The sequence below is a fragment of the Gracilinanus agilis genome, chromosome 1, assembly GCF_016433145.1.
Source record: "Gracilinanus agilis isolate LMUSP501 chromosome 1, AgileGrace, whole genome shotgun sequence".
NCBI lineage: Eukaryota > Metazoa > Chordata > Mammalia > Didelphimorphia > Didelphidae > Gracilinanus > Gracilinanus agilis.
Window position 1 is genome coordinate 384,410,678 of NC_058130.1, and position 14,913 is coordinate 384,425,590.

General features: G+C 37.8%; 1 protein-coding gene across 1 annotated transcript in view; it reads right to left on the minus strand.

The window, feature by feature from the left end:
- The window catches only part of RAI14 (retinoic acid induced 14), a 187,611-nt gene that overhangs the window by 54,508 nt on the left and 118,190 nt on the right, over nt 1–14,913 (minus strand). The window lies entirely within an intron of this gene.

Consider the following 14,913-nt stretch of genomic DNA (forward strand, 5'->3'; position numbering starts at 1 on the left):
TTGACAACCAGCTCTCCCAACAAATGAAAATCTTTCTCTTCAAATTCCTTCAAAACTTCCCTCAGTGATACATCCTAGTGTCTAAATAATCCACATTGTCAATATACATAACTCAGCTTAAAAGGTAGTTAAAAAATAAATTTAATCTACAAACCTCTTACCACCAGGTTTGCAACCAGGTGAATTTCTTCAGCCAAAGCAATCCACAAAATGTGGAGAGGGACGAAGTGATCCACATCGGAGGAGGGAGTGCCCACACTAACAAAAAACAGGGAGCTTTCAAAGTATCAAATCAATCTCTGAATCAACAAAACGTTTCCTGACATCCGCCCAGTCCAGATTTCCTGCCATTTGAGTACTTTGTAGTTCTGCTCTTATCACTACTCACAGGACCCAGACAACAATAATTCTGTAGGGAAATAGACTCCATCAACTTAGCACTTAAGATGAAAAAATTCTGAGCAGTAATAGGAATATGTAAGCAACAAATAATGAACACAATAAGATCCTGTATTCTCTATAGCTTGGAGGCACTGTGGATAGAATGCTGGGCATGGTGTGAGGAAGACCAGTGTTCAAATGCTGTCTCAAAAATTTACTAGCTATGTGACCCTAGACAAGTCACTTAACCTTGTTGGCCTCAGTCTCCTTAACTTGAAAATGACCTGGAGAAGGAACTGGCAAACCACTCCAAAATCTTTGCCAAGAAAATCCCAGATAGGTTCATGAAAAGTCATCAAGACTGAAAAATGACTGAATGACATCAACATTCTCTACAACTCTCAGTCAACTGTGGGATATTGAAGATGTGGTCTTCCTTAGAATATCATTTGCAAAAGCCTTCTAGAATTCTCATTGTGTGTCTAGATAATTTGCACAAAAAAATTATGTACATTTGAAAGTAAGCATATAGCACAGTAGTACTTGGTATTTTCTCAGCTGCTTTTTAAAAAAATGTATCAGTAAAGACAAATATTTTTTCTTTTTTTATTGTCATGCAAAGCACACTTCCATATTGGTCACTGTTGTAAGAGCACTCATACATAACCAAAACCCCAAAATAAATCATAAATATAATGTGAAATATAACTCAAATGGTTCTTTCTCTGGAAGTGGATAGTATTCCCCATCATAAATCCTTCAGGATTATCCCAGATCAGTGCATTGCTGAGAGTACCCAAGTTCACAGATAATCATTGACCAACATTGTTGTTTTTGTGTACAATGTTCTCCCAGTTCTGCTTACTTAACTTTGCATCAGTTCCCACAGATCTTTCCAGCTTTTTCTGGAATTATCTTTATTACCATTTCTTATACCACAATAGTGTTCCATCACAAACACGTACCACAATTTGTTCAGCCTTTTCCCAATTGATGGACATCTCCTCAATTTTCAATTCTTTGCCACCACAAAAAGAGCTCCTATAAATATTTTTGTACATGTAGAAAGGACAAATTTTTCCCCCATGCTTTTGGTGTTATTCTCCCTAAAGAAAACTTGTGAAATGATTCCCCAATGCTCTCATGACTTCTTCACTCCCAGCATGTTTGTCTTCTATAAAGTCTTGCTCTAATCCAGTTCCTTTGTCTATTTTTGCCCTTTAATTATGTTTCTAGCTCCTCTATTAGGACTTCTCTTCTAAGAGTATGACGATAGGGGTTGAGTAATTCTACTGCCTATAATGTTGGAAAAAATTTGTTATAAAAACTATTCAATTTTTTTCCATTTTTTCTGTTTGTCACTTTCCTTCTACTTTTACTTTTTAAATGCCTTTGAGATGACTTCTAAATTATTACTCACATTTCCCCTAAATTCTTTGCAGTAAGATTTTACATTTGAATTTACATATGTCTTTGGCTGCCACCTCTTTTGGCTTGACAAGTATGTTGCGATCACTAAGGCACCTTTGAAGGGGGCATCTTTGGAATTCTTCTGGTCTCTGTTGTAGCAAATGATTTATATTTGTTAAACTTTCTGCATGAAATTATTATAGTTAATAATTACATTCTTTTTCCATCTATTATTCAGTGTTCCTTATCAATGACTTGTTTGAACATGTCAAGATTGAGTTGTTTCAACTGCAGGCCATAAGCCTTTGCCCCATTTTAATTTATTCTTTTTCTTCAAGTTTGAACTAATTTTCTTCCTTGCTCTAATAAGGCTCATTGTCTAAACCAATGATGGGCAAACTTTTTAAAGAGGGGGCCAAAGGAAAGGAAATGCTCATCTGTCAGTCTGCCAGATGCGGCCCCCTGAAATGTTCTATCTGGCCACTCAACATTATTCCTAATCTGACAAATACAATGAGTAGCATACAATACAATCAAACTTCGAAAGAAACAGACTGACAGATGAGCATTTCCTTTCCTTTGGCCCCTCTTTAAAAAGTTTGCCCATCACTGGCCTAAACTGTTTATAGGCAGTAGAATCAGGAATGGCTTCCATATCATTTATAAGGTATTTCCCATTTTAAAAATATAAACCATTTTAGTTTTTGTATAGTTATCAGAAATAACCATGGCCAGTACCTAGCAATTCTTCAATTAGAGAAGTTATTTATGATATGTAACTGGGAGGCTCTTGTGTAGTCTACTAAAAATGTTTAGTCTTTTTCATTCTTTGGCCCACCCCATCCATTTTTTCCAATAATTGGTTCTCTGGGAACTTTTATTTCTATTTCTTCACTGAAGTCCTGGAGTATCAAAGTATACATTGATTTCATTTGAAGGGTCCAAGTGAATTCTTCGTAGAATTTCTCTAACTCTTCATCCTGTTGCAGTGATGGTCAACGGTAGTCTTTTGGCAAATACTTAGATGACCAAGTATCCCACAATATTTCTTACTGATTTTGAAACAAAATAAAGCCACCTATAGCAATTCTTTTTGCTTCACCCAGGAGAAACTGTGGGACTTCTTTCCATTTAGTTACTACTACTTTCTTTCTTTGGGTTTCATTTATCAATGCAAAAGTTTCAAGATCCTCTATTATGTCCACTGAGACTGCTAGACAAAAATCTTAAATTTGGAGTAGCAAGTGAAGGTTTATGGACAGCTGAAACACTCTGATTCTTGATATCCTTTGCTTCCTTTTCTTTCACTCTGCTACCTTTACCAAAGGAGCAGACTGAGGATCATTTTGTATCTTTCTTTGTTTCATGGGTTGTGATGGCCAAAGATTTCACCACCAAGAGGCTGGCACACTAATGAAAAGTCTCCTTATTTAAAAAGGCTGGTTCCTGGGAAAGAGTACATTTTGTTGCTGGGACCATACTTAAAGCTTTTCTAGCATGAGAGAAAGCTGAATGAGCTACAATCATCAAGAATCCAACGTCACCTCCATACCATCAAGTATCTGAGTAAGATTTTAAAATGTCATTAATCCAGTATTTAATTTTATTTAAGACACAAGTCTGAAATATATCAGGGCTCTTTGTTCTCAAAACAAGAGAAACAAAACAATAGAAAGTATTTTAAAATACTTTTTATTAGCTCTATCATTTAGAAAAAAGTTCATTATTTGGCTATAACACTACAGATACCCTTAACCTTTCCCACTGCAAGTGAAATCACTTTACAGTACTCTTTGCCCATAGATCTTAGGCAAAAGTCCTATAGAAGAGATTTGTGAGTTCAGGGAAAAGTGATTTATTTCAGCTTCATGAAGTCACTTAAAATAGCAAACTGACCTAATAAAGGAGAGGTTTTTCACCTTTTTTTCTATCCTGGACCCTTTTGGCCATCTGGTAACGCCTAAAGACTCTTTCTTAGAATAACATTTTTAAATGCATAAAATAAAACACAAAGGGTTGCAAAGGAACAAATCATGTTGAAATACAGTTATCAAAATCTAAAAGAAAAAAAAAAGAACTCATAGATTCCAGGTCAAGAGCCCTTATATAAGATCATGCTTTCAAAAGCAGAAAAGGCAACTCTATAATGAGTGTGTGCATGCTGTGAAATGTGGCACAAATACTCAGACTATGTTGATTCAAACACTAGAGCTGGACCTGCTGTTTTCTAAGACAAACACATACAACTTTAATTAAGTTCACATAGAAATGTGGAGGAAAATTCTATTAAGGTAATTATAAACCTCTGGGGTAAGAGGTTTCAAAGATCTCCTCCCACTTCCTCCCATCCACCATGGAAACAAGGCAGATGCAGCAGAGTGTGGCCAAGTGGAAAGGCATCAGTATAGCCTCAAGCTAGCCCCTTTCTACACCACAGCCTCCATTCTCTTTTATTCCCTTTAGACCCAAGCCACCACAAGTCCTTCCCTCTTAGAATAAACAAAACTGCTCAAACTCTAAAGGAGAGCTATTTCTCACTGGGCTTCTAAAAAAAAAGAAAAAAGAAAAAAAAAAAAGAAAATCTGAGAAGCCACCCATCTGGTTATTGACCTTGAGTAAGCAGAAAAAGAGGTCTCTGGTGAATGTCTAGAGAGACAGCTGCTTTTGTAATTGCCACCACATTCCTGGAGTTTCAGGGCCAACGAGTGGCAGTGGATCTAAAACTTTCTTCCCTTAAGTTCTGTAGGAAATTTGAGGGCTAACCTGCCAGGATGACAGTGTAAGATACACATCAGAAAAGAGGGCTTTGGGGAAGCTCCCCTGGTTTTCAAGTCAAACTAACCCTGAATAAGTTACACATGAGAGACTATGAATTAATAAGAAGCATTTGAATGTCTCCTTTCTCTTCTCCTCCCACATAAGCAAGTATCTATAAATAAAGGGCTAGCCTGCTAGCCAGAAAAAGCTTGGGTTCAAATCTCTGATTTCATACACACTGGCAAATCACTTCAGCTCTTACTGATTTAGGCAACTCTCTTGGACTATGAACTACAGAGAAGGTTATATGGGTTAAATGAGGAAGTTATCTTTCTAGGAGCTCTCCTCACTGGTGGACCAGAAGAACTCCTTCTCTGGCACTTTCTCTGGCTGTCCCCCATGTCTGGAATGTTCATTCTCTATCATTCTGCCTCTTGACCTCCCTGGCTTCCTTTAAGTCAAAACTAAAATGCTTTCTTTTACTATAAACCTTCTCCCAAACTCTTCTGATTCTACCACCTTCTCACTGTTAATGACTTCCTATTTACTCTGTATATAGTTTGCTTGTATATACAGTATTTATTTGCATATTCTCACTCATTAGATTGTAGGCTCCTTGAGGAGAGGGGCTGTCTTTTAACTCCTTTTATATACTGAGGATTTAGCACTGTGCCTGAAATATAGTAAGAGCTTAATAAAAGTTGATAGGTTGATGGAATAAAAAAATCTAGCTTTTATCCCTATCCCCCTTCCCCCAAATGAAACATTTAAGAGGTTCTTCCAAAAAAAAAAATGAAATTTCTGCTTTGAGTCTAGTATTTGGCTATGTTCTATGACAAATATATATGGCATAGCATCTATCCTTAAGGACTTGTGTTGGCAAGGCAGGATCACAGAATCATAGATTTAGGTCTGAGACTATGGAAAATATCTACCCCATTCTCCTCTCTGTACAGATGATGAAACTGAGACCAAGAGATCAAATAATATGGCTAAGATCATACAAATCCTCTGTCTACTGAGAAGATTTATTGTTAATACTGTATTATTTTGATTTCTTTCTTTTTTTAATAATAGAATTTATTTCCAGATTTCTCAGCTCTTCCCTCCCCTCCTCAAACCACAGAGGCATCATTTGGTAAACTTGTGTCTTTTGTATTTCCAGTTTTTAGTTCATTCTCTAGAGGTGAACATTCACAAATTATTCTTCAAATATTAAATCTGTAGCTGTATATAATGCTCTCTTGGTTCTACTTGTTTTACTTCTCATTATCTCATGTAGTTCTTTCCAAGTTTTTAAAAAATTAATCTGCTCATCATTTCTTATGGCACAGTAGTATTCCATCACAATCATATACCATAATTCATTTAGACCTTCCCCAAATGATGGATGTCCCCCTCAATTTCCAGTTCTTTGCCACTACAAAGATAGGTATTCCAAATATTTTGGAACATTATAGGTTCTTTTCCTTTTCCCCCTGATCTCCTTGGGAAATAGATTCAGGGATAGATTGCTGAGTCCAAGGGCATTCACAGTTTTATAGCTCCTCTGGGAATAATTCTAAATTGTCCTGCAATATAGGTTGGATCAGTTCGCAATTCCACCAATAGTGTATTAGTGTATGCACTTTCCCACCTCCCCTCCAATATATTATTTTGATTTCTAATACTGCTCTGTCACTGTATTTTTCATGTCTTTTTCTTATTTCTTTGCTCCTTCAGACCTAGTACCTTACATTCCTTGCCTCAGTGCATCCTCTGAAATTGGGATAATTAAGATTGAGAATCTAAGATTCATCTTTTCCAGTAAGCAAATCTGGCTCTGACCAAATACATCTGGGGCTGGCATAGCTGTATCCTTGACCTATCAGGACGAACAATGTCAGGAAGTAAATGTTAACCAGACCTAACTTAATTTTTTCATTTAGATCAGTAAGGACATGGGAAACCTGTGATAAAGGAACATGATTTCTCCCATTATCATGAGGGGATTAAGAAGGGACTAGAAAATATTAGCCTACTCCCTCATTAGATATCTACCAATTAGAGATGACTTGGGCTGTCAAGAGAAAGGCTGAATAATGAACTTTCAGAATTGCATTTAAATGACTCAAAGAATATGAGAGATCACTTCGATGACCAATTAATTTGCTGGTTATTACTAGCCTAATCAATAAGTTGATTTTTCTCACCTGGAGCCTAGTCTCTCAGAATTTTTCCTCATCACACTATAAATCCCCTGCTATTGATATGTATATATGTATCTTTTAATAGAATATAAATTCTGTGAAATTAGGGACTAGTTTATTTTTGTCTTTGAATTCCCAGCACTTAGCACTATGCTTGACACAGAACTGGAATTTAATAAATTGATGACTAAGTGGCCTTCAAGAATTGGTTAAGACTGGGGGCAGCTAGGTGACTCAAGGTTGAGAGCAAGGCACAGAGATGGGAGGTCCTGGGTTCAAATGTGACCTCAGTCACTTCCAAGCTATATGACCCTGGGCATATCATTTAATCCCCATTGCCTAGCCCTTACCTCTCTTCTGCCTAGAGACAGAAACTAAGGGTTAAAAAAAAAAAGAATTGTTAAGATTTAGACAGATGGGGAAGAAGGAATTGAGCATTTCAGAAAAGAAGAGCATGATTACAGACCCTAAGGTGATTGTGTCAAAGACCTTAAGGTAACATAGGTTTGCTATTTTGTGGAGGCACAGCCTAAGATATCTTATTTCAGGAGAAAAACTAAAACGGGGCAAAATTATATCTTTAGGCTCTAGAAAGCATTCACCAGAGAACAATTGCAGGCCCTGCAAAGGAAAATGGCCCTCCAAAAAGGCAACTCCAGAACTGGTTAGGAAATAAGTATTTACTCTTATTTCTGATTTGTAGGTGGATAAACTGATGGGACAGGATAAGCAAGTTGCCTGGGGTGATAAGAAAGACTCTGAGACTGCTAGCTCTGACTGGCCTTTTAAATAAGGAGACTCATCACCAGTACACTGGCCTCTTAGTGATAAAGTCTTTGACTATGACAACCCATGCAGCAATAAGCAAACATATAAAATAGCCTCCAGTCCTCTGTTCTTTCTGCTCCTTCAGAGATGGCAGCAGAGAAATAGAAAAGGAATCAGGGGGTCTTAAGAATTATAAAGGGTTTCAGCTGTCTTGAAACTTTAACTTTACTTATTCCAAATGTAAGATTCTTGTCCAGTAAACCGATAAATGGGTATTCTGCTGGAGGAATTAAATCTTACTGACCATAACATCCTTGCATTCTTAATTCCTCCCTAGAAGAACATCAGGTAGGGGTATTATTGGGGGTGGTGGTGGGAAGCAAAACATTTTATTCACATTAGAAATGCAATGTTATTAGTCATTTTAGGGAGAGCAAGAGAACAAGGGAGCAAAGAAGGGAGGAAGGAAGAGATTTGGGAACTCAAAATTTTAGAAAAGAAATATATAAAAATTATTTTTACACATAATTGGGGAAAGAAAATATTATAAAAAAGAAAGAAAGAAATTGCAAACTCATGGGCTTAAGCATTGGCACCATGATCCAAGAAGGCTGCTTTGATTGGTTGTGGTTTCAGAAATGCTCCTAGCAAGTTTCCAATTCAAATAATTTGGTATTAAACCAATTCAATCTGCATTTTAAATAAGTGGACCCATATGAAAAAAAAATTTCTTAAAGGTTAAAAAGCAGAATCTTCTGTAAGTGTGAGACCTCATGAGTCCTAGAAAAGGAACACTGAAATTAGACTAAATACAAATAGAGACACATAGACTTTCAAATACTTGCCTCAGTTGCTGAAGAGTTGATAGTTAATCTTACTTTTGTATGCTATAGACAAGGCAGAGTTAACTCATTTGGAACTCTTCGGATTTGGACCTTTGTGATACTATAAGTAGGTTGGTTTTGAATAAAGAGATTGAGTGAAAAACTTCAGAATGGGTTCTTGGGGGACCTACAAGCATGGAATCAGAGGGCAGAGATTGGAAACTTGCCACTGCTAATTACTTATGCAAGCAAGCTTGGGAAAGTCACATTATTTCTCAGGGTCCTCAGTTTCTTCATCTGTTAGTTGAGGGGATTGGTCTAGGTCCATTGGCTCTAAATTACCTTAAGGTTGGTTAGAAAACTGGGTAAGTATGCCAACCAACAAGGTTAATATCTGCTTTGCATGGTTTCAACTCTAGTGAACAAGATTCCCCTGTCAGGAAAAACTCATCATTTCTAATCTCACCATTAAGCTGCTAACTCAAGCCTTGAATTATATCGCCTCCCTCAGCCTTCCTTCTCATATGAATGGAGGGCTAGGGGGTGTTCTACCAAACTTATCTTAATACCTTCCTTTATGGAAGGCAGAAATTGGACTTTTTGACTCACTCAAATAAGCACCTGCTGCTTTGCTTGGTTTCAAGGTTCCTGTGTTGGGACAACAAGGTGGCACAGTGGATTGAGTATCAGGCCTGGAGTTTGGAGGACCTGGCTTCAAATCTGGCCTCATATTTTTCCTAGTATTATAATTAAATTAGGACTCTGGTACTTATATTTTAATAAAATTTGTTAGAATTACTTGCGTAGGTTAAAAGAAGAGAAATAGATAGAAAAATAGAGTAAAGTGGCCCAATTTAACTACCCAAGTGGCTGCTTCCAATAGCAACCCAGAACAGGAGTTCCTTGGCGGGCCGACAGAGAGATCTCACACTTCCTGCTTAACCCTTTTTATTTATTTTTTTTATTTATGTCTTTCATGTCTGGGTCAAGTTCAGACGTAGACTCATACAACTCACATCACCTGTGAGACGTAATAAAGGAGGAGAGAGTAAACTTCCCTTGCACAATCCATGTTAATCTTCTAGAAAACACAAGTGAGGAGATTCAACATATTGGTCTCCCAAAGAATCAGAGGGGGTGATTGTGCAAAAGAAATTTACCCTCCCCCCTTTCATGAGTTCATGGGTTCATGAGAGTGACCTCATCTCCTGTGGACTACTTGATTGGGAGATGAAGATAGAATGGCAGTTGGAAAAGAGCAGCAATAGAGTCAAGAGATCATAAGACAGGGGCAGGGCGATGTCCCCTGCACTGCTTCTCTGAGACTGAATCCCTGGGCAGCCCAGGAAAAATAGAATGCTACAGTCGGCTCCTGAGACATGATATGTGAGGGTTAGTGGATGGAGAAAAGGTTTGATAAACTGAGGAAAGAGTGAATTTGGGACTCTTCTGTATTTGTTGCTGACTGGACTTCCTGTGAGTGTGGCTAGGGGGCCCTAATGGCAGCCCACAGAATAGCAAGCTAAAAGGAGCAGCAAGGTCTTACTTTTCCATCTTTTCCTCCTATTACTTTTGATTAATAAAATTATTCATTAGGGCCAGTCTCATAATTTTCCTTTCTCACACTAACTATGGGATTTTGAGCAAATCACTTAATCTTGTTTACCTAGCTCCTGCCCTTAGTTATTATGAAGACTGAAAGTAAAGGTTTTTAAAAAAAGATGCCCTGGTGCTACATTCCTTGAGGGCAACACCTGTCTTTTTCTTATTAACTATATCCCTAAGCACAATGCCTGACATATAGCAGTTGCTTAATAAATGTTGATTGGATCATACCTTTCCATTGACTGGATAATATATAAAAGGTCTGAGAAGAATAAAATCCCACAAAGGAAAGAGGCACAGATTTGAAAGGCATGGCCATTCCCACAAGGCAATGCACTGGAAAAAATAGTATTTCTCCTCTTCCTTTATCACTTTGTTCTAATAACTTTCTACATTAGCATGTTATCTAATAGGAATATGGAATTCAAAAATGCAAGGGTTGATTCTGATTCCATATTTACTGAATGAGTGCCTGCACAAAACACACAATTTCTCCACTAAATTACAAGTATTTATTAAGCATGTGTTATGTGCTGGCATTGGGGAGAAATAGTATATGACCTTAAATAGTGGACTTTCTATTGGGGATTAACTTGTACGCAAATAATTGTATATTAAAAATACACAAGGAATGGCTCAACAAATTCTGGTATATGACATTAATGGAATACTCTTGAATTATAAGGAATGGTAAATTGCTTGATTTCTATAAGAACCAGAAGCACCAAAGGAACTGAATGAGAGTGAAATAAACAGAACCGGGAGAACATTATACACAGTAATGGAAACATTGTGGAATGATCAACTGTAATAGACTTTGCTACTAATACAATGCAACGATCCAAGACAATTCTTAGGGACTTGTGAGAAAGAATGGGATCCACATCTAGAGAAAGAACTGTGGTAGTAGAAATGCAGAAGGAAAATATTTGATTTATCACTTATTTATGTGGGTAAAGGATTTGAGGTTTTGGTTGTAAAAGATTATTCTATTACAAAAATGAATAATATGGAAATAGGTTTTGAGTGATAACACATGTATAACCCAGTGCTTGTCAGCTCTGGGGGGGGGGGAAGGGAGGAAAGAGGGGAGGTAGAGAACATGAATCATGCAACCATAGAAAAATATTTAAGAAATTAAAAAAATAAAATATTAGGTTATCAAACTCAGGGCATTGGTGTGGGTCCAGTGATTTCATGACGCAATGTTATGAAATGGCCCAGAGTAACAGCAGTGTTGCACAGCCATGCCCAGGTTTTTAGCAGCCATCTGCAGTGGACCCATAAACAAGGATCAGGACTTATGCCAGGGGCTTTCATACAAGGCCAGTGGGTGGTATTTAACACTAGTAACGCATGAGATACAATACCATTGACAGAGATAGTAAATGGCTGGCTTCAGCCTAGAAGACTGGGTTCAAATTTTGCATTTGACACATATTGGTTATATGACACTGATCAAGTCACTGAACCTCTTAGTTTCTCAGGACATTCTCTAAAGTCAAAAGTTTCAAAACAGGGATCAATGATTGGCATTGGAAGGTGGAGTTCTTCCCCAGGAATTCCCTACACAGGAGAATCTACAGTTGCAGTCAGAAACAAAAAACACACTAGAACATTTAAGCCATTACCTTCAATTCATGTTTTACTTCTGAATTTCTCCAAATTACCTTTCCTATGATCTAGAGTTCAAAGGAATCTTACTTCGTTCAGCCCATTCACTTTACAAAGGAAAGAATATTATTATTGCTTGTCCTTCATTCTGAAGAGAACCAATGACATCATAGGGTGAAGACTTGACTTGCAAATAAATTGGATTTAAGTGAAGCAGAGCCACACAAAGCCATCAGCTTCACTCTCTTTTCTAGAGTCATCAAAGTCTGCTGGCAAGACAAAAATCAGGATGACTGGTGATGACCTGGGATGCAGTGAATGCTTGGCTTCTCTGATGTCTAACTGAACTGTAAATATTCTACAGCACATGCTTCAGCTGCCTTCATGGCCATTAGAACAAATTGTTCTCATCCTCTCCTTCCACTGGGGGAAGTCTTCACATGCTTGGGTTCATCTGCCCTTAACTCACCAATGGGTTTAAGGCCTGTGGACTGCCCTCAGTCTGGTTTAGCCAAATGAAGGAGAAATAAAATAGGACAAAATCTCTTAATGACATGGTAAAGCAGATGGTCTCATCACACGCTGTTGTATAACTACTGTTCTTAAGATAAGCGACATCTGTGTCTTAATGTAAATTTTACTTCTAAACTTGCTGTCTTAAATCAAATGGACTTCTTTATCAATTCTAAAATCTGGTCACCTTTTTTTTTTCCTAACCTTGAACAGTGAATGTTTTCTCATTTTCATAACAAACACTGCCAGCATCCAAATATTCCCCTGGAAATCTTCCTTTTTCTTTTATCTGATTCATCCTGTCTCTATCTTTCCTCTTCAGTGAAGAGTGTATCTTATTCTGTATCCTAAATTGTAGTACTATGCTGCTGATTGTCTGAGTACTCTTAAAAATTTTTTTTTCTTTATTTTATTCCAGTAACAAATTTACACATGAGTTTTCCAGGGTTCCATGATTCATGATGTTTCCCTGTTACTTTGTGCTTTGAACCTACTGCTTAATCTCCCCATTATACCTCCCAGAGCTGACAAGCAATTCCCCTGGGTTATACATATGTTATCACTTGATACCTATTTCCATACTATTCATTTTTGTAATAGAGTCACCTTTTAAAACCGAAACTCCAAATCATATGCCCAAATAAGCAAGTGATAAATCATATGCTTTCTTCTGCACTTCTACTCCAACAGTTCTATCACTTGAGGTGGATAGCATTCTTTGTCATAAGTCCCTCAGAATTGTCCCGGATCACTGTATTGCTATTAGTATTGGCTGAGTACTCTAAAGCAGCCTGAATAGTGATAAAAACCTTATCTGTTCTTTAAGAGGCAGGAGTTGCTCCCAGTCAGCAAGCTTCCTTAGTGTGCTAAAAATCATTCTTTTTAGTTTGGCTACTTAAATTATTTGATCTTCAGTCAGATCCAGCTTTCCAGGAAGTCAGGCTGAGAAATTCTCCAACACAGATGGGAATACTGAGGTCCAGGGAAGTGAAAGTGTCCTTTGACTCCAAATCCATGGCTATTTTCATCATACCAACCTGTCTTCTCTATACTCACCTTCCTATTCATTAGTTTAACACACCAGAACAAGGCTTTTCAAACTTTCTGATGCCACAGAAGGAAATTTCTGTTATTAGTAAGGAGGGAAAGCTATAGAATCTTCATCGACATATTTTTTGGTGAGGAATTATATTACAGTCACCCTCTGTCCAAGGTTCCACAACCAATGTAGTTTCCAAATAAAATACATTATAACCAAATCCTGTGGTCAAGTTGTAAAACTCCACTGTAACAGTGCTCTAATCACCCATCTATAACATTGTTCCTGTGGAATTACTACCCCCTGTAATGATACTTCATCTAACAATGTATCTTTATAGAACCAATTAATGCCATTGGGTAGGGTATGCTTCTATATATAGGATAGCCTCAATTTTTGAGACCCTGGGAAACGAAGGCAACAAAATCTACAGGTTTATACAACACAATACAGGCGATCACACAAATAAAATATATTTGCATCCAGGTCACAGTAAAACAAATGATTTTTTTTTCACTAAAAGATGTCAACTCTTATGCCACCTGTTTTCTGATTACACTTGAAAATAAATCATCACTACAAGGTGACAGTGAGAGTGTAGGGTACCTAGGTGATAATTGACAGTGAGGAAAGGGAATTTTGCAAGGACATAGAATGGAATGTGATGGAACAGAGAAGAGAGAGCAGAAGGCAGTTGGAATCTCGGTAGGAGGAGCTTCTGGGAGAATGCTGGACTCTTGGGAGGAGTGCTCTGGGAGACCCTGCTCCAGGCCTGGAAATAAAACCCATTCCTGAGAGATTCCTACCTTACCCCAAAATCTACTGAAGCCCTGCAATTGCTCCTGATACACTGATAAAGAAGACCTGTGCAGACCTGGTTGAACTGTCAGTTTACCTGAAGGGTTTACCCTGAGGGTAGGATGGGTCGGTCCTGAAGACAGACCTCTCATCTATGCCAGCTACTAATTAGAGACTTACTCCTTTTGGGATTTAGCCTAGAATTAGTCAGCATAGGAAAAGAACATCAGACAGAGAAGATTTTCAGGCTAGCTCTGGCTATAGCGGATGCTCAAGGACTTTGATCTGTGTCATTAGACAGGGAAACCTAATAACCCTCTTCCCTGACCTCACCCTTGTTATCTTTAATTCAAATAAATAACCATAAACTATAAGAAAGCTACTTCTACTTTAAAGGGAAGAAGGAGGAGAGTGTTGAGTTGGGTTTTATCCTGGAGAGAGAGTCTTTCTTACTAGAGTGAGTAAAGCAAAATCTCCCAGTCAACCATTTTGATCTCTCTTCCAGGTCAGCTTTCTGTTTCAGGGGAGGACACCTTGGAGAGGCTAGGTTAAGTAAAATCCCTAGCTGACCATTTATACCATCTCCTAAGGTGTTTCCTTATCCCTGTCTCAGTTGCTATATTTATCTTCTCAGAAGAATTGTACTGGTCCAGGACAGTAGTGCAGCCATCTTTGCTCTCCATCCAAGAGGGAGTTACCCCATCAGATCAGGTTAAGCAAAATCCTGATCACCCATTTATATTAATAATACAGGGTCTCTCTCTCATTTAACAATAGTACTGGACTTGGGTTGCAGGGGAAACCTGAGTTCAAATCCTGCCTTAGACACTTGTTAGCCATGTGACTCTGTTTAAGCTAAGTTATTTAGCTTATTTTTTTCTTTTTGCCTCAGTTTCTTCATCTGCAAAATGGAAATAATAATAGCACCTACCTTCCAGGAACATGGTGAGGATCAAGTGAGATAACATGAAAAGTGCTTTGCAAACCTTAAAGCACTATGTAAATGTTAGCTATT